At 48.2% G+C, this 21,039-nt stretch overlaps 2 long non-coding RNA genes across 2 annotated transcripts; both read right to left on the reverse strand.

The window, feature by feature from the left end:
* Positions 1-4,789: 4,789 nt before the first annotated feature.
* LOC134527452 (uncharacterized) lies at positions 4,790-9,001 on the reverse strand. Its single transcript, XR_010074193.1, has 3 exons — positions 8,597-9,001; positions 7,238-7,374; positions 4,790-5,789 (listed from the first exon to the last, which is right to left on the reverse strand). It is a non-coding gene; the product is annotated as an uncharacterized LOC134527452 (long non-coding RNA).
* A 32-nt stretch (positions 9,002-9,033) lies between these two features.
* LOC134527453 (uncharacterized) lies at positions 9,034-20,763 on the reverse strand. The gene is made up of 3 exons (XR_010074194.1): positions 20,647-20,763; positions 19,975-20,117; positions 9,034-9,204 (listed from the first exon to the last, which is right to left on the reverse strand). It is a non-coding gene; the product is annotated as an uncharacterized LOC134527453 (long non-coding RNA).
* Positions 20,764-21,039: the final 276 nt, after the last annotated feature.

Here is a 21,039-nt window from a genome sequence, read left to right on the forward strand (position 1 = left end):
TTCTCCAAACAAGCCGAAAAAGTTCAAACGGACATTCAGCACCAAGAAACAGATGGCTACAGTGTTCTGGGATCACCTAGGTGTGCTACTGGTTGATTTCATGGAACCAGGGACAACAATCAATGCTGCTGCTTACTGCGCGACACTACAACGGCTAAGACAGTCGATACGCAACACGCGGAGAGGAATGCTGACATCTGGTGTTGTCTTGCTTCATGACAACGTCCGACCACATAGTGCCGCCGTAACACAACAACTCCTTGCAAGATTTCGATGGGAAGTGTTTGATCACCCTCCTTACAGTCCGGATTTGGCACCGAGTGACTATCACCTTTTCCCCACGTTGAAAAAGTGGCTTGGAGGACGACGCTTCAACACCAATGATGAACTGCAGAGCACTGTTAAAACATGGCTGAATAGGCAGGAGGCATCATTTTATGCAGAGGGTATTGGAAAGCTGGTGCATCGGTACGACAAATGCCTCAATCTGCACGGTAATTATGTGGAAAAATAGAGTAAAGATGTACGTTTCTTTTGACATTAAAATAATTTCCCAATTCATTCCCGTTTTCTTATTACAGTCGATCGGAGGTTGAAAAAAAATAAACCTCGTATAAATCGTGTAAAAATACGCGATATGATTGTAGATATACCTATCACCAAGTTGTAAAGGTAAATATGTAGAGTAGCAGTATTTGCGAAAAAAAATCTAAAAATCAGCAACTACTTTTATTATATGCTCTTTCACTTCATCTTTTCATTAAAACCGGCGGAGATAAGAAATTCCAAATACTTTAGGAGATATCGAATTTTTTAATTTTCATCACAATACCTGTGTATTCATGCGGCTCACGCAATTGTTTCTTGTTTACGAGTATCTATTTATTTTTTTGTTGGAGAAATTTGTCACGTGACAGTTCCGTGATAGGCCAGTATCAAATGAACCAATACGTGATTATTTATTCATTTATTGTAGCGCAAGTAATAAGTAAAAAAACAATTATGTGAGTTCCTACTGTTCTTCCTTTGTCCCGGTTTGTTTGGTTCAGGTCAGTTACATTATAAATACTTCAAAACTAAACAACCATTTAAATTAATTCACATTATTTTTAATGTCCGCTTAGTTTGAAAGTATTAATAATGTAACTGACCTGACCTAATCGACCATTTTAGTTCCTACTGTTCATCCTTTGTCCCAGTTTGTTTGGTCAGGTCAGATACATTATAAATATTTTAAAACTAAACAGCCATTAAAATTAATTCACATCATTTTTAATGTCCGCTTAGTTTGAAAGTATTAATAATGTAACTGACCTGACCTAATCGACCATTTTAATTAATTACGCATTCACGAATACACGGCAAAATAACAAAAATTTCGGCGGTCGAATGATTGCACAGGTATAGTATTGCAAAATTAAAAAATTCGATATCTCCTAAAGTATTTTGAATTTCTTATCTCCGCCGGTTTTAATGAAAAGAGGAAGTGAAAGAGCATATAATAAAAGTAATTTCAGATTTTTAGCTTTTTTTTGCAAATACCGCCACTCTACATATTTACGGTAGTAAATTATCTGTATGAATTTTTTTTTTAATTTGTGCAAACAACACTCGACTGTCGCGTACTATCGTGACCATGTGTGGGCCACTCCACTTCAGCGCTAGCCGCTTTTCATCACTGGGGCGAAGCCCCTCAGCGCGGGGGAGGTACAAGCCTTTTTAGGGGCTCTTGTCCTCCCTTTTTGTCATCATACATTTTTGTGAGAGGGAAGAAGGAATGAACCCCCTCCCCCTCTTGTCAAGTTTGTGATGGTTGCTGGAAGCGAGCACACTCCCAGCTGGTCTTCGAACAGAGGAAAAATGTTGCCATTTTTCCCCCGGGTTTCCTTTTGGTTTTCTACCCACCTTTGCCCACTAAGGATGAGGTCGAACGCAGGTTTACCCCCCCTGCGCATTTGCCCTAAGACGGTCGGTAATTTAGAAAAATCGTGGGTCTTTATTTTAATAGAATGGGTGAATTTAAACATTAAGCCGAAAGTGTTATTTTCAAGCTAGTCGGTGGTCGGGGAATGCGTCCTGGTCTCCAAAAATATAAAATAATGAGCAAGTAATGAATTAATTAATTAATAATTAATTAATTAATTGGTGTTGGCTTTAAATTAATTTCATGGCTTGGCTGTGACGAGGTCGGTGCTTCGTTCGTTGTGTAGGGAAATTGGCTCTGGCCAATTATTTGCACAGTTTTTCTCTGCTTAGATTTTATTTATTAAACTTTTGCGGAATTTAATAATATTAATTTTAATTTTATTAACTGGTTATGTATGAATTTATTTGGTAATTTATGTGTTGGTACGAGAAAATTACCGCGAGTATTGTGGTGAAAAAACTGGCTGATAGTGGCGAAGTCGGTGCTTCGCTCTGGTTGGCTGGTGGTATTTGGCTCTAGCCAATCACAGCGCAGTCCGCTCTGCGGGCCGGCCGCGGTGTTTGCTGTGAGTTTAACACGCGATGCTGGACTCCCGTGGCTTGGGGACAGGTAGTGTTGGTGTTGTCATTGCAATTGCGACCTTATTCGCAGCCCGTGAAGGTCGTCAGGGCCTGAACGAGCAGGAGGGTTTTCATAGAAGGATCGGAGACTGTATTGGCGAGGAGCATGTATGGTTTGAGGTGTGACATGAAGGAGGCAAAGTTGGTTTCACGGAGGAATTTTAGTAGGTCCTGAAGGTCAGAAAGTGCAGACGGGATGCCACTACAGTCGTCGCGAGAGGATGGACCGGGGGTGGGGCGGGGAGTGGAGAGGCGAGCTGCGGGATCGCCAGATTTTGTGCTGTTGGTAGCCGCCTGTGCGTAGGAGAATGTGGTCTGAACTGGTCTTGAAAGTGGAGCTGTCGAGAGGAATGGGAAGCTGGCTGGCGAGACTTGAGGGACACTCTGTTTTAGTTTTTCAACTCGCAAGTTTGCGGAATCCTGTCTGGCCTGGACTAGGTTGAGGTATATTGGGCAGAGTTTTGAATTTCCCTCATGAATACCTTTCCCTTTGCAATTTGCGCAATTAGGGTTTTTATCGAGATGTGGACAGGCGGCGTGAGTATGGGGCCCGGCGCAGTGTTGACAACGTGTCGCCAGGCGGCAGAAGTTTTTGGTGTGCGAAAACTGCCAGCAGTTTTTGCACTGGGCGACATCAGATACTCGTTTTTTATACTGAGTAACGACTACTCTCGTCATGTTGATCACAGATAGTGTCGTGAGAGGCGGCAGGGTGTCGTTCTTGCTAGCCGTTACGCAGAAGCGGGGAAGGGGCTCCTCCCAGGAGTGAGTTGGGTCGACAGGGTCAGTGGTTCGTGCCTTGAATTGGTAAACGTCCAGGACTGAATACCCGCGCGCCTCGAGGTCCTCTTTGATTGCGGCTGTGGGAGTCTGCTTTGGCATTTTGATTACCACTTTTTGTGGCAGCTCTGAGGCCGTGCTGAAGGTGTAGAATGGTATAGGGGCCGATTCAAGATACTGTTTAATCAGGTGGTATGACTGCTCGGTCTCGCACGCGATCTGAAGCCCCTCCCGCACAAGGGCTAGTTGTGCGCCGCCAGGGGCCAAGGCTCGCACGCGAGTGACGAGCTGGTTGTAAAGACTGGTATCGGGTACGACCAGCCTCAGAGCGTGCTTGTTAGTTCGCTTGGCGCGCGGGGTGGCAGGCTGTGCTGCTGTGCCCTGTGTGCCAGTGGGGCCTGCAATGTTCTGTGATGAAAAATTCTGTGCGGTCGCAACTGCGGATGCAGGCTCACGTGTAGTAGCGCCGTGTGTGGTCTGAGTTGCGGGAGATGTTGACTCTAGAGCTGACCCTGCCGTGGGGGTGGAGGGGGGGCCCGCTGTGTCAGCGAGCGGCTCGTAACGGTTCGAGACCGCAAGGGGCCGCGGCGTGGTCGCCTGCGGAATTTTCCATTGTCTTTTGGTTTCGTGTTGCCATCCTTGGGTATTCTCGGGGTGCTCCCTGTCCATCCTTGCACTGTCTCGTAAAAATGCTGCGTACAATTCCGCTGAGACTGTCATGGAATTAACTGAGGTCCTGGAGGTAACAGATTCGCAGTCTGAGTCGGGGTATGTGCCTGTGTCCATGGTTGCGTCCGTGTTGTCCTGGGAGGAAACGATTAGATTTATGGTGCCGTGCCTAACGGACTGAAAACTGCCGCCAGGATAGGCTGCGCCGGGTGGTATTTTGTCTGGCATGGACCTGGCTGGGGGTCCCTGCTCGCTCATTCCGCCAACCCCCCTCAGGGCCGGCCCTAGGGCCCGGTCGTGGGAGGGGCAGGAAGCCACGGGTGTGTCCTGTTTTCGGTGTTCTTTAGGGGCAGTCTGAAGAAAGTGTTGTAAATCTATTACGCTGTAAGAGGACTCGCCGCTGACCCAAACGGGCTAGGCTCGAGGTGGCCGTTCGGGATTAATAACCTCCCTCAGGCCGGCTGTCACTCTTGTGTCCGCGAGCTAAGAATCGAAGCGATGCGCAGAGAGGAGGCAGGGCCGCACTCCGACGATGCTCTCGACTCGTTAGCTGTGATGGAAGTGGTTTCAGCGCTAGCCCTTCGCCGAAATTCTTTTTATAGTCCATCCACGGTAACCTCCTACTTTTCTGAAGCCCTGCTTTTCACCGGATCTACTTTAATGTCACTATGTATCCTTCCGCCGTATGTAAACAAAAACATTGCCATGTGACAAATGTCAAATGGTTTGTTTACAATCACCAGCTGTCAAAACAATGTGTGTGTGTGTGTATATATATATATATATATATATATATATATATATATAAGTAATTTGAATATGATCTAAGTATACATGTATATGTGCATAACATTTATGATACCCAATGGTAAAAATATTAAAAAATAAGTTTGTTAGCTAAAGAAATAACATATAATTTAAAGTAAATTTTTAGTAGAACATATAAATTTACAACATTTATGTAAGCAATAAATATCATCCTTTAGTACAGTTCAACACAGTTTTCTGCATCTGAAAAAAAAAGTATTGTAAATTATACATATGGCTGTCCATCTAAGCAATCTGGAAAAGACTAAGGATTGAAGGTTTAATAAAATTAACAAATTCAGATGAAAACATTTAAAAATGAATTTTCTTCTTTTATTTAATAAACCCCTACCATTTTGCCGGTTAAGGCCACAAATAAAAATATGGTTATATACATTTTCCTGAGTATACTTATTAGACAAAATCATAATTTTATGAACAGTAAAATTGTGGTAAAGAATTGACAGTAATTTCTATACCACTTATATGCATTATTTATTTGTGGCCCTGGATGGGGACTGGCTTTTTGTTTTCCAAGTAAGTTCACTGAAAAATGAAGAGACACAACAAAATAAAATGTTTCACATACACCTATACGAATCCAGAAATGAAATTTATTATTAATTTTATAATATGTGTAATATAAAGTTAATACATAAAGTTCCAGTAATCAACATACTTAATGGGAATGCATAAAAGAAAAAAAAATGTTTCAAACCCCAATACTTACAGTTGCCCAGGTGTTTATTACATACAGACCTCAATAAGAACACCCGGGTAAATCATCAAGAGGAACTGCCAGTACTTCACTGTCTCCATCTACTAACTGTGTCGTAACCTCAAATTCTTCGCTGTCACTGTCTTCACTTGAACTATCCTCGCCGAGGTGGATGATGAGTGGAGGAATGGTGCCGCTGTCTATGTGGACTTCTCTCTCCCAGTCTGCTTGAATTAGCTTCTCCACGTGATCCACACACCTCGCCCATCTAAAAAAATTAATGTATACAGTAAAACCTCTATATAAATGACCTGTTTATAGCAAAAACCACTCTATAACAAAATATGTTTGTTTCTGTCAAAACGGCATAGTAAACAATGCATGGCATGCTCTTTATTACATACAATTTTGAACTCACTCCAAAAGAAAATATTTTTAAACACAACAAAACTCATTTAATGTGTTTTCCTCAACTATCAAAGCTATTATTTAATACTTGAAGTAACATGTTTTGTTTTATGTTATCTGAAAAAAAAAAATTTGAGTGGTTTATTCAAGATATAATAAAGCTGTAAATATTTTCTATGTTATCAATAAAGGCTTAGAATGCATATGATAAAATATTTATTTCATAACTTTTGTGTTTGTTTTTGGTTAAAATTTGTCCCAGACAAAAACAGTGAGATATAGCGAAAATTTAATTTTTTGAATAGTTTTGATGATTTACTGTATATGTATTTCACTATAATAACATAACTTTTGAAAATACTAATGTGCAAGAACTACATGTGTAAATACCTATTCAAGTTCGCTAGATGAAAATATTTAAAATTCTCTACGTTGAAATTTTATCTGAATATTGAAATCTGCCTACAGCACTGAACCCACCATAACTTTAAAGTCATTGACACAAGATTAAGCATAACAGAAAGTAATATCACAATTACTAATAAATACAAAACTATTTATGGAAATGAAACAATTGCAAATGGACTGCAATTACAAAAAAAAAAAAAAAACCTTGCAAATAAGTCACCACTGTTAGATCTAGAAACTACACAAATATGTATGAATCACATGGGAATAAAATTACAAACACAAACACGAACACAAACACATACATGCAACACATTTTCAAAACGACAACTACACAAATTCAAACCACTTATTTTTACCAATTGTTTTAAAACTGTATTACTGGTATATGAATATACACAAAATGATAATCACACTATACACACACTAGCACACAAAGTTATCAAAAGGAATGGTAGGACCAGGCTGCTAGGCAACAATACTTACGTATTATGTAAAAATGTATGGTAAGGGTTTTGCTGAAGCTTGAGGAATGTTCTACAGGAAAATAAAACAATTTCTACTTCAAAAGGAATACCCCATTGGTCATGCAACATGAAAATACCTCTCTGGTGTGGAAGCATCAAGAGCCTCTTTCCAGATGGCTGCAACTGCATCATTGTCAAATCTCTTGGCCCGCCCCACGTTACTATTGTAATGGTGTTTACATTGAGCCCAAACTAGTTCGATTGCATTATAGTGGCAGTGATAGGGTGGGAGTCGTAGAATTTTGTGGCCATAGTTACAAGCCAACTCGTCTACCTCATATCTGAAAAGTGTGTTAGAACAAGGCGTATACGTAATTTTTTGCAACTATCTCACTTTTAAAGAAATGCTGTAAAAAAAAACGAAATAATATACCGTATTCGGGGCTTGTTTTGTTTAGCTATTCTCAGCAGCTCCACTTTCAACAAATTATTTTCATGTTTTATCTCATTCTTCTCCAGCCACGCGATCAGTGCATCCTTGGTCCAGTTCGTTGTAGGTGTTTTCTCAACCTACGTTATGCCAACATTTAACTAAATACTCAAGTAGTTGATAAGAATTCATGACAGTAGAACCCTGTTACAATTTTACTGCTTATAAAGTTTTCCTGCCTATAATGTATTATTTTTCAAGTCCAATATTTTCCCTATAAGGACAATGTATTTAATTCCTGGATATAATGTTTCACAAATTATGCGTTTCGTGCTTGTAATGTTCACTTCATAAAATTTTAGAAGACGAAAAAAATTAAAAGCCTTTGTCTATACTGTCTATGTATATGTGTATGTTAGCAGTTAACTGCCTGTTGACACCCTTGGAAAACAAATAAATTCATAAATTTTTAGCCATTCTGTGTTTTTTCAAATGTATTCACTTAAATCACATGTTCAAGTGGCAAAAGAACTGGACTTAAGCATTTCCACTGTAAACACTGTCGTGAATTATGACAATTATACAGAAATGAGACAATTTTACAGCAATGAGACAATGTGTAAGTAAAGACAAAGCAGATAGAAGCTGGAAGCACCATGATGTTAAAGAAAAATTGTTTTTGGCTTGCTACAAGCAAATTGGAGCATCAAATATATCTTTATGCAGCTTGTTGAGTCCATTGGCAATAAATCCACACTAAAAAGTACTAAATTGAATTTCCTGCTTATGTTTTTTTTTTCTTGTAGCCCCTTAAAAACAAATTATAACAGGGTTCTACTGTACTTATGCAAAGCAAACATGTGTTTTGGCATATTGTCGTAATGAATTTCTAAATTTAACAAAGCATGTTAGTTTAGTGACTAGAAATTTTTTTGAAAATATTATTTTAATTTATTAAGTAAGGCAACAGAGCATTCATAAAGTGGGTCCTTTTACCAAACAAGTAATTATGTCATTTTCAAATGCTATTTGCAATAAAAAATTTTTATTTGGTATTTCAAACCCTCTACTAAATTAGTTTGCACTATGATGTAATTCAATTACATTATATATATATATATATATATATATATATATATATATATATATATATATATATATATATATATATATCTGTGTGTGTGTGTAATCAATTTCAGCTCAAACATTATAGTTTAAAAAAATGTAGTGTAGGCATACTATTAAGATAACAATTATTGCTGGCAAAATGTATTAGTCTCGAATATTCGTACTTATACACATGTAAATTTTTCACATTACAATTTGAGCAATAAAAAGACACTGCTTTACCATTGCACATACCTGGGTGCTGTGATATGAAGCATTGTCCATTATAATGACACTGGGTTCCTCCAGATGCACCAACATGTCTTCAAACCACATCAAGAAAGTTTCCCCATTCATCTCGCCATGGTAGTCTGCAGTCTTCTGACCTGAAACAAAAAGTAATCCTGCTCCTGGCACAAAGCCAGTGCGCCCTCCAGCATTAACAACAATAAACCTTTTACCATCTCCAACAGTACGTCTCTTCGCAGATTGTAGACTCTTGTCCTGCCATGACTTTGATACAGTTCCTGAAAAATATATGAAATGGAAATGAAATACTTTGTATTGGACCACAGAACAAATTTTCAAATAAATTAATGCCTTGCCTCTCTGGAAAATCCATGTTTCATCAACAAATATGAAATTGGCACCTCTTTCTTTTTCTTCTTTATACTTTCTCAAAAAAAAATCTATTCGCTTCAATACTATGTTTTCATTCTCTATCAAAGCTTTTCGTCCATCAACAGTTGTCCATGAAAATCCCATCTTCTTTAACAATTTATGAAGACTTGATCTTCCACCATAATAATCTATTTGTCTTTCCCTGATTTCTTTCAAAATGGTGTCGACTGTAACATTCAAACCTGTAAATTTATTGCATACATTAACAATACATGAAATAACAGAGGTACACAAAACTAAGCGAAACCACAACCCCGTAGAAGATAATTTAAGTGCACAATTTACATTTATTAAATAGTTTTAATAAACTTACATTTCAAAAATACTTTTAAATTAATTTAAATTTTGTAGTTTGCTTAGAGGAATTCTACATTGCAGTATTTTTGTCTGCAATGATATGACGATTATATTGCGCGTTTGTATTGAAGTTGTGTAAAACATTATTATTTCAGCATTCAATTTAGCAATCAATAAGTTACAAGCTCTACACTGTGTTATAGGTAAATGTTTTGTATCGTGTATCCCATGTGATCCCTAGATCTTTATGCATGAACCTGTACATCCTATTGATCGTGTGGTGCATGCTTTTTTTCATTTATTCAGATCAAAGATCCTGAACATAATCAAATATTGTGGTATAGCAAGAATAATTATCATAAGTTTAATAAAACATATATATTTTCATTATTATTCAACTTTAAATCATAACTCATTACTACATCACAGGATTTTAGTTTTGGTTTTGTACAGGATTTTTAAACGTAATAAATTAGAAAAGCAAGCATCATCAATCACAGGATCATGCGATCAGGATCAATGTATCGAATCGGATACGCGATACTAAACTTTTACTGTTTTATAACCTTCTGTTACTTCATACACTAACACACAGTTTGTCTGGCTAAGTTGTGTTTTCATATGATACTTCATTACAATGAAGTAGGCCTATTGTTTATAAAATAACAATACCCCTATATTTTCTAAAGGGTTAGGCGGGGCATGACACTATTTTGCAATAGAATATATATTGTACTGGACCCTGCCCCACAGTACAATTTAGCCAATTAAGTATCCCAATTTTTTTTTTAATAACCATGCTTGCTTAGACTACAACTCACTAATTTGTAACCAATTACTGCTAAAGCGCACAACTGGATATTATTTATACTGGAAATAGTCATTATTTAACCTTCTGATACATCATAAAAGTTGAGGTTATTTAATATGTATACCATGTATAACGATATAAACATTACTTGTAGTTTTAGAATGTAACAATTTTCTTTCTATCTTTAACCTAACCTTAAAAGGACGTGTACCTATTTCATATGTTGCACAATATTCTATATATTGCCGTCGTCCGGGGTCTCGGGCTCGAGTCCCGGTGTGGCTCCTAGTGGGAAAAGGCGGTTCTTGATCTGTGTTGTCCGGGTGGGCGCCAGACTAGCTCGTTTCTAGTCGTGAATTTGGGGTCGTGGATGTATGTGCCCCTGCGTGGCCCACTAGGGCCGGCGGCGGTGTTGCGTGAGATGATTTTAAATAAGAGACGTGGAGTTGAGGTGGCGGTGTCGTACCTTTTATTCAGAGGAGCGAGTCGTACACAATACAACACTCTACAGGGGTCCCCGGGGGGTTTTACTTGTTATTCCGTGGCGCCGTATTGTTTGTGTTCCGCGTTACGTGGCCTCGGATGCTGTTATGTCTCAGACGTCTCACTGGGTACGCAGGTAACGTAATTTCGTAACACAAAGGCGGGACACAAAATACACTGAATTAAGGGGGCGCGTACAGGTTACGTGGCACTCGTTACTCGGGTAACGTAAGTTAGCAATACAAAATACGGGATACAAAAATACACTGAATTAAGGGGGCGCGCACAAGTTACGTGGCACTCATTACTCGGGTAACGTAAGTTAGCAGTACAAAATACGGGATACAAAATTACACTGAATTAAGGGGGCGGGCGATTGGAGACGGCCAATCCCGTATGGAAATGTCTCGGCGCGGGTGTTGTGCCCACTGTGGTGAAACACGCACCGCAATTAAGTTTGTCCAAGTTCCCTTGCGGGTTTGTGGTCAGCGCCGTGCGCGTGACCTTAAATAAAGTTCTGTACGTTGCGGGAGACGGCCCGTGCCGTATGCTGAAGAGCAGCCCCGCTGACCAAGTGTGGTGCGGGGTGTCCTTAAGTTGATGCGGCCGGATTAGGTCCTGGACCGAAAAAAGGGACCGGGTACTCACGGAGAGGTTAAGTAATAAAAGGGGTTTGGTTAATTAGTGACTATATTTACCGGACGTTACTTTCAATGTAGACAAAGGATGTTGCCTCTCCGTGGGACGTAGGTCCGCCCCGGCCCGTGAGCTGCATTGAACTGCCGAACTGGCATGGCGTCCGAGGGAGGCTCGGCCTCTCTCGCGCCAGGCGTGACCTCATTACGCTAGACTCCAAACGGGTGTCTCTGGAAGAGATTTTATTGTCGCTAAAATCCTCATTTAATGTTTCAGGAGGAATGGGTACGGTTCTTCTCTTGTCTACTCAGGTTTCCGCGGCTTTGTCTTTAATTGCTGTTCGGGTCGCCTGACTCGGGTGGGCCATGGCCAGGGGTGTGTTCCGTTAGCGGGAGCGTATACTGGCGGGTGCAGGTCGGGCTCTGGGGTGGTCGTCGGCCAGACGACGTCAAACGCCCCCCCCCCCCTGTGAAGCCCGACCTTGCGCCGCTTATGGTCCCGCTAACATGAGGCCACCCCTAGCTCCGGCCGCTCCATCCCGGCGTGGTTCGCGGCTCAGCAGCTGGTTGGCTCCGCGTACTGGACCTGGTGATCGTAGCCGACTGGGCCAACGTGCGCGCCGCCCCGGTTGCCGTCGTGGCAGGCGTGCCGGGGGCGGCGTCGTGGCGCCTGTGCGGGGTCAGCGGCTGATAGGGTCAGCGCACTGGACCTGGTGATCGTGGTCGACTGGGCCAACGTGCGCGCCGCCCCGGTTGCCGTCGTGGCAGGCGTGCCGGGGGCGGCGTCGCAGCGCCTGTGCGGGGTCTGCGGCTGATAGGGTCAGCGCACTGGGCCTGGTGATCGTGGCCGACTGGGCCAGCGTGCGCGCCGCCCCGGTTGCCATCGTGGCAGACGTGCCGGGGGCGGCGTCGTGGCGCCTGGGCGGGTTCAGCGGCTGATAGGGTCAGCGCACTGGACCTGGTGATCGTGGCCGACTGGGCCAGCGTGCGCGCCGCCCCGGTTGCCGTCGTGGCAGGCGTGCCGGGGGCGGCGTCGTGGTGCCGGTGTGTGGTCAGCGGCTGGTAGGGCCAGCGCACTGGACCTGGTGATCGTGGCCGACTGGGCCAGCGTGCGCGCCGCCCCGGTTGCCGTCGTGGCAGGCGTGCCGGGGGCGGCGTCATGGTGCCGGTGTGTGGTCAGCGGCTGGTAGGGCCAGCGCACTGGACCTGGTGATCGTGGCCGACTGGGCCAACGCGCGCGCCGCCCCGGTTGCCGTCGTGGCAGGCGTGCCGGGGGCGGCGTCATGGTGCCGGTGTGTGGTCAGCGGCTGGTAGGGCCAGCGCACTGGACCTGGTGATCGTGGCCGACTGGGCCAACGCGCGCGCCGCCCCGGTTGCCGTCGTGGCAGGCGTGCCGGGGGCGGCGTCGTGGTGCCTCCTAGCTCCGGCAACAGCTCCACCCGGGTGGTGCTCGCGGTGGCCGCAGTTGGTAGGGCCCGAGCACCTGTCCCGGGTCGTCCCACGCCGAACATCCGGGGGTCGACTCGTCGAGGTGGCCTTGCGGCTGACAGGCTCTGCGCCCTGTTCCCAGGTCGTAGTCGGCCAGGCGAACTGGAGGTCTGGGGGGCCCGTCGGGGTCGTTCCGCGGGCTCGCTGGCGGGTTCGCTTGTCCCCAGTCGATGTCCTGGTCCGCGGAGGTCCTCCTTCGGCGGCGATTGACAGTTCGTGGACTGGTACGGGGTCCGTTCCCGTTCGGGTATGGCGGCTGATGCTGAGGCGGCGATCTCCGAGTCGGTCTCTCTGGGTTGCGTGACGATCGGCGTTGGCCCGTCGTCGTTGCATGCATTGGATTGACCTATGCTGTGCGACAGCTCGGCGATCTCCACGGCCTCTTCGTCCTTGCCCCGTGGGTAGTATTGCGGTGGGGGGCTCTCGTACACCACGCTCCCCTCCCAAGGTACCACTGCCGTCTCCGGTGCGTCCTCGTGGACCTCTTCCGGCTCGTCTGGCACGTCGTGGGCGGGGTCGCCCCCGGTGTCCCCCGTGGCCGTGCTAAGTGCGTAATCGAAGAAGTACGTGGGCGGGTGCCGCCACCGCCGTTGTCATGGCCTCGCCACGTCGTCTGACGCGGCCTCTGCGGGTGATGTCACGGGCGTGTCCGCGGGTTCGTCGCGGGGCCTGTTGGACGTGGTGTTCGTGAACACCAGGGTGCGGTATGGGCGCGGTTCGGGTCGGCTCCTAGCGGGGGTCGCTTCTGGCGAGTCGTCCTCTTCCTGGACTACGTCGCTCTCCGGCGTACGGCGTTCGTTTTCGTCCGGAGTGGGGGGTCCTGCGTCTCCGTCTGGGTTCCTCTCCCCAGGTAGGGCGGTGAGCCGGATGTCGTCCTTGTGCACCTTCTTCAGGCGCCGTCCCTCCGTGCGGACTAAGTACGTCGTCCTGCCTAGTCGTCGCCGTACCGTGTATGGCCCGCCCCAGCGCGGGGCCAGTCCCGCGCAATAGTTGCGGGGTGCGGCTGAAAGTGGGTGTAGTCGCGCGAACACCTGATCGCCGACCTGCACGGCGGGTGGAGGATGATCTGTGGTTGGGGTGATCCGGTTGGCGTACCTCTCCTGTCTACGTCTTGCCTCGTCGTGCAGAGTCACCCGTCGTTGGTCACGTTCCTCCGTCGTCTCGTCGGGGTGTGGAGTGCCGTGTGTGGCCCATTCTCCCGGTAAGATCAGGTTGTGGCCCTGTATCATTTCGGCCGGTGTGCGGCCGGTTGCGGCGTTGGTGCGGCGTCGTACACAGAAGAGGGCGTCAGCCACGTGCAGGTCCCACTGCGTGTGGTCCGCCCCCAGCCGGATCCGGAGCTGTGCCTTCAGTTCCTAGTTCCGGCGCTCTGTCGGGTTCGCTCTCGGGTGGTAGGCGGGCGTCGTGTGGTGTTCGATCTGGTGTTCGTCGCACCAGCCCTTCCAATGTCGCCCCAGGAACTGACTGGCGTTGTCCGTCAACACCAACTGGGGGTATCCCCAACTTGACAGGAACTCCCTGGTCAGCAGGCTGATGATGGTAGGTGTGCGCACGTTCCCGCATGGATACGCCTCCGTCCACCGCGTGAAGAGGTCTGTCACGACGAGGAGGAAGCGTTTGCCGCGCGGCGTGCGGGGGTAGGGGCCCATTACGTCTAAGGCTATCGTTTGGAAGGCGGTGGTGGGTTCCCTGGGTCGTTGTTGCTCCTCGCCGTCACGCCGCCTCGCTTTCCTCGCCTGACAGACCTCGCATTCGCGCACGTACGTACGTACGTCGTACGTGACGCGGGGCCAGTGGTAGTGCCGGGTGACTTCTCGTCGTGTCTGATCGGTCCCCGGGTGTCCAGCGAGGTCGTGGTCGTGGAAGAACCGAAGGACCGCTTCTCGGGCTTCCGTCGGGACGTAGGTCCTCCAGTCTTCCTGGTGTCCGGGTGTGTGAGTCTGAATCAGGCTGTCTTGCACGCGCCACGCCTCATGTCCGGCGGTCTTGCCGCGTCTATTGACCTTTCCTGTGCTCGACGTACCCGGTCTTGGACGTCGGCCACGGTGTTGGGTGGGTCTTCGTCCCCATCCGCGTCGGCCGTGATGCGCGCGCATGCCGAGTCGTGCGATGCGTGTCCGTGTGGTGTGTCCGGGGGTAGAATCTCCTCCCAGTCGTCCTCGTCCGTCAGCTCTGTTCGGTCGTCGGGTTCCCGCGACAGTAAGTCGGGGAGCTGGTTCTCCGTGCCGGGAACGTGCTCGACGTCGAAGTCGAACGACTGGAGGAATAGCGCCCATCGTATGAGTTTGCCTTTCCGCCCCTGCATCGTACGCAGCCAGGTGAGGCAGCTGTTGTCCGTCCTCAGTGTGAAGCACTTCCCCTCCAGGTGGGGCCGGTACTTCTTCATGGCCCAGACTACGGCTAGGCACTCTTGCTCGTTGCTGTGGTATCGGCGTTCGGCCGGTCCGAGCTTTGCGCTAGCGTAGTCGATGACCTCGCGGACCCCGTTCGGGTCCGTGTGGAAGAGCACCGCGCCCACACCGAGTGCGCTGGCGTCGGTCTGGAGGTAGAGGCGGCGTCCGGGGTCTACTCGTGTGAGGGTGTGACAGCGAGTGAAGGCGGCTTTTATTTCTTCAAAGGCACGTTGCGCGGGTTCGCCCCAATGGTACCGTACCCGTGGTGACAGGAGGTCGGTCAGCGGTGCGATGGTACGGGAGAAGTCGGGAATGTACCCCCTGAGCCAGTTCACTAGGCCGATAAACCATTGGAGTTGCTTCCTCGTCCGCGGTGGTGCCGCCTCAGCGATCTTGCGCAAGTGAATGGGTTGGGGTCGGTTGCCAGCCGCGCTTACTAGGTGGCCCAGGAATTCGACCTTCTGGGTCCCTATATGACACTTGTGGTGTGCGGCCGTGAGATGGTGTGTGGCTAAGCGTTCTAGGACCAGCGCCAGGTGTCTGGCGTGGTCCTCCCACGTCTCGGAGAAGACGATCACGTCGTCGAGGTACGCGATCGCAAACCGGCCCAGGTACCCCTCCAACACTCGGGTCATCATTCCCTGGAACGTGGCCGGTGCGCACTTTAGCCCAAAAGGCATGGCGCGAAATTGAAACTTCCGCCCGTCTGGTAACGTGAACGCGGTTTCCCCCTGTCTTCCGCCCGTATGGGCACTTGCCAATACCCAGCCTTCAGGTCGAGCGTACTGAAGACTTTCGCGCGGCCGAGTCCGGCTACGGCGGCGTCGACGCTGATTTGAGGTGGGGGTGAGCTAATCGTGATCGCGTTTAGCGGCCGAAAGTCGACGCAGAAGCGTAGCGAACCGTCTTTCTTTGGGGCTAATACGACGCAAGCATTGTAATGACTGTTGGACGGTTCGACTACCCCGTCGCGAAGCATGTCCGCCACTTGCTCACGGATGGCCCTCTGCTCCCGGAACCCGTAGCCTCTCGGGGCCTCGTGTACTGGGTTGTCGTGGGTGGTCGGGATGTGGTGTTCGGTGATGGTGGTGCTCTTCAGTGGGTCGGCTACCGCGAAGACGTCCTGCCTTTCTGCCAACACGCGTTCCACTGCTGCTCGGTACTCGTGGGGGACGTTGTGGCGGAACTGGTCTAAGGTTACTTTCTCCCCCTGACTCTCGGGGGTAGTGCCTATGGCGTACACCGTGAGCCGCTCGCGGGTGCCAATGTAAACTCGTCTGGGTTTCATTTCGATCACCGCATCTTGTCTCGCTAACCATGGTTGGCCTAGTACTATCCCTTCGTGTAAGTCCTCTACCACTAGGGCGGTTACCGTGGTGACGTCGTCCCGAATGCGTACCTCGAGTTCGGCTTGCCCCACTGTCCTTCCCGGTTGCGTGCTGGTTGCTAACCGTAACTCGGCTTGGTAAGGCTGCAGCGCGCCGTGGGGTACCAGGTGGGGGGCCACAAACACGTGGCTCGCGCCCGTGTCTACCAGGGCCGCCGTGGGTTGTCCGTTGACTTCCACAGGGATGCGGAGTAGGCCGTCGCGGGGACGGACTAGCTGGTTTAGTTGCGGTGTGGCTATTTCCGCGGCGGGTGTGGGTTGGCTCGGTTTGCTCGGAGGCGCGGGTTTTACCGCCGTGCCCCCGGGTGGGCGTTTCCCGACGTGTTGGTGACGTGTGGTGTTTGCCGGCGTGGGCAGTCGACATGCCAGTGGCGGGTACCTGCGGGGCAGCCCAACTGGCATCGCGGTAGTGGGGGTTCCTGCTGTGTCGATGACCCATCGGGCCTACCAGGTGGTGGTGCGTCCTCGATGGCTCGTCGCGGGCGGTCGGGTGGGTAGCCCCCTGCTTCCCGGTTCTGGACGCTGGCTATTTTCTGACCCATTGGGCGTCTGGCCAGGTCCCGGTCGGTGTTCGGGGGGTCGTAGTGTCGCAGTCCCTGGATGTTCCGTTCCGTGTCTATGGCTTGTCGGACGTAGTCCTCAACTTCCTCTGCGCGGTAACACCGCATGAACGGTTGCAGTTCATTGTGTAGGAGGGTGGTAATGGTTGATAGCGCGGTGGCTGGCGCGGCGCCGGGTGCTACTCGATTGAACAGTTGCATTTTCTTGGCCAGAAACTGCTCGATGGGTTCGCCGTCGCGTTGGCGTTCGCCATAGAACTGTGTCGTGCATTGGACCAGTGCGTGTTCCGTGTCAAATCGGCGGTTGAACGACATGGCAAACTCCTCCCAGGGCATGCCGAAGCGTCCCCAGGTGTTCCACCATTGGCGGGCGGTCCCCTTCAGCTGTTCGCTCGCTCGCCCCGACCACTCATCGGTCGGTATTCCGGACCGTGCCAGTCTGACCTCGCAGTGTGTTAGGAAGTTTCTGGGTACTTCGTGCCCTATTCCGCTGAACTCGGGTAGTGCTAACTTCCCTGTGTAGCACGGGTTGCGTGTATGCATCCCCGTGTTTGGTCCGGTGATTGCGCTTGGTGGTGGGATGTATTTGGGTGCCGGATTGGTCCGCGCACTCGTGAGGCCCATAGTCGGTAGTATGCCTCCCAGTGTGACGTTAGCTTGTGCCTCCGTCTTAAGCGGTGCCCATGACCACGGTAATTGGGTGTGCGGCTCGCCGAGTAACGTCTCGCTCCAGGGCTTGCCCCAGGTCTGCTCAGTGACGTTGTCCCGGGTTTTCGCGCATTGGCATGTCCTGTACCACGGCAGTGATCCCGTCAATAGGTCTATTTCCCTTGGTAATAGGCAACGCGTGCACACGAGGTCTGTAGGTGGTGCCTGCATGTTGAGTTGTATGTTGTACGTTCAAGTTCGCCGTCTGTGACGGGCTGTTTGTAGTCTGGGCGCGTGTTGTAGCGCGCGGGTTTGAGATTGGCGGCGGGCAGGTGCCCGGACAGCCGCACAAAGAGGAGGCGAAAACGGTCCGCGCGGAGTGGGGGTATCAGGATGGTTGCCCGAAGCGGAGAGCGTGAAGCGGGGTGACGAGGTGGGGGTAGGTGCCCGGACAGCCGCACAAAGAGGAGGCGAAAACGGTCCGTGCGGAGTGGGGGTGGTGACGTCGCTCCGTTGCTCGCCTCGCCGTGATGACGTGCGGGGGTGGGGGTGGTTGGAGTGTCCTTTGTCCGCTCGCCTCGTCGCGCCAGTCTGTCTGGCCTTCGACCCTTCCTGTGTCCAAAATGGCCGTTTCGTGTCTCCGCTGTCGCCTGTTGGTGAATTTATTTCGAAAATGTCCAGAAGTGAGAAAAAAAAATTTTTCACGTTATTTTCTGCCCCACGCAGCGGGCGCCAAATACCGTCGTCCGGGGTCTCGGGCTCGAGTCCCGGTGTGGCTCCTAGTGGGAAAAGGCGGTTCTTGATCTGTGTTGTCCGGGTGGGCGCCAGACTAGCTCGTTTCTAGTCGTGAATTTGGGGTCGTGGATGTATGTGCCCCTGCGTGGCCCACTAGGGCCGGCGGCGGTGTTGCGTGAGATGATTTTAAATAAGAGACGTGGAGTTGAGGTGGCGGTGTCGTACCTTTTATTCAGAGGAGCGAGTCGTACACAATACAACACTCTACAGGGGTCCCCGGGGGGTTTTACTTGTTATTCCGTGGCGCCGTATTGTTTGTGTTCCGCGTTACGTGGCCTCGGATGCTGTTATGTCTCAGACGTCTCACTGGGTACGCAGGTAACGTAATTTCGTAACACAAAGGCGGGACACAAAATACACTGAATTAAGGGGGCGCGTACAGGTTACGTGGCACTCGTTACTCGGGTAACGTAAGTTAGCAATACAAAATACGGGATACAAAAATACACTGTATTAAGGGGGCGCGCACAAGTTACGTGGCACTCATTACTCGGGTAACGTAAGTTAGCAGTACAAAATACGGGATACAAAATTACACTGAATTAAGGGGGCGGGCGATTGGAGACGGCCAATCCCGTATGCAAATGTCTCGGCGCGGGTGTTGTGCCCACTGTGGTGAAACACGCACCGCAATTAAGTTTGTCCAAGTTCCCTTGCGGGTTTGTGGTCAGCGCCGTGCGCGTGACCTTAAATAAAGTTCTGTACGTTGCGGGAGACGGCCCGTGCCGTATGCTGAAGAGCAGCCCCGCTGACCAAGTGTGGTGCGGGGTGTCCTTAAGTTGATGCGGCCGGATTAGGTCCTGGACCGAAAAAAGGGACCGGGTACTCACGGAGAGGTTAAGTAATAAAAGGGGTTTGGTTAATTAGTGACTATATTTACCGGACGTTACTTTCAATGTAGACAAAGGATGTTGCCTCTCCGTGGGACGTAGGTCCGCCCCGGCCCGTGAGCTGCGTTGAACTGCCGAACTGGCATGGCGTCCGAGGGAGGCTCGGCCTCTCTCGCGCCAGGCGTGACCTCATTACGCTAGACTCCAAACGGGTGTCTCTGGAAGAGATTTTATTGTCGCTAAAATCCTCATTTAATGTTTCAGGAGGAATGGGTACGGTTCTTCTCTTGTCTACTCAGGTTTCCGCGGCTTTGTCTTTAATTGCTGTTCGGGTCGCCTGACTCGGGTGGGCCATGGCCAGGGGTGTGTTCCGTTAGCGGGAGCGTATACTGGCGGGTGCAGGTCGGGCTCTGGGGTGGTCGTCGGCCAGACGACGTCAATATCAATACCATATCAATAAAGAAACCTAACAAACCACTCAAAAATGTTAAGTATTTTTAAAGGACAGATGATATCGGGAAAAAAACTGAACCGGTCAATCTGCATATGGATATATGAAATGAATACAATTAAGTAGGGCCTACCCCAGTGATATTGAAACTACTCTTCAGTATCAAATTTTTACCTTCAGCGTACATCCTGTAAATTGCATTCCTGATTGCATTTACTGTGAAATCGTCGACTGTGTCAAGTGACTTTCCTTCCTGTGGCCTTTTTTTCCTCTTTTTTCCTGGTGTTGAAACTTCTTCAATGTCTTTCTTGTAGTACCTAACAAAAAAAAAAAAACATTTGTCATAACACTTTTCCGGGGACCCGTTCACAATACGCAGTTAGGCAGTGTTCCAAATATGGCATTTTGTCACAAATATTTGCTTTGTGGTCACTAAATGGAAACATGACAGACTTTGTCCACGAAATTAATGAAGTGTTTTTTTATTTATTTTGTGATCTCCCAAACAGATGAAAAACTAATTAAATGCAAATTATAAAATCACTCCCTTATGTTATAGTTAAACATATCATAAAGTTTATAAACATCGTTATAAACAAACGTGTATCACACCCATAAAAATACTTGAAAGTGCCTACATTGTTATTGTTAGGACCTGAGTAGGCCTAATATGATTTTAGGTTAACTTTTCAACAGAGACGCCACATGGCGGTGTTGTCTCACACCAAAAAATATAAATTGGAAATAAAACACAAAAAACCTCGTGAGTTAAAACACAGGCCGACAATACTTAGGACACAGTCGATATTTTTTTTACGTGCATGAAAACGAAAAAAGCCTACTTACTTGAGAACAGTTGACTTTGCGATGTTGAGAAGAAACGCGGTCGTCTGCGTAACGTCACATTTCTTCAAGTCGCCTTTTTTAATTAAAACATATAAGTTCTGAGCGACGTTAATGATGTCCATCTGACGCTGCGAAGAAGTAGCTTTCCCCATTCCGGAACCAATTACCATTACAGCAATCACAAGAACCACACAAAATATCAAAACGATAACAAATTCCATCATTACAATATTTTTTTTCACCGTGGTATTGATTTCAACATTTAAATAGTTAACCATGCGTCATTGATTACAATTCTGCGAATCGGACGATTTTTGTTTCAAAACACAAACTTTAAAACGTGTTCAAACGTTATTATGAAAGCACCTAAAGAATTAGACGAAATTCAAAAAC

Source organism: Bacillus rossius, chromosome 1, assembly GCF_032445375.1.
Source record: "Bacillus rossius redtenbacheri isolate Brsri chromosome 1, Brsri_v3, whole genome shotgun sequence".
Taxonomy (NCBI): domain Eukaryota; kingdom Metazoa; phylum Arthropoda; class Insecta; order Phasmatodea; family Bacillidae; genus Bacillus; species Bacillus rossius.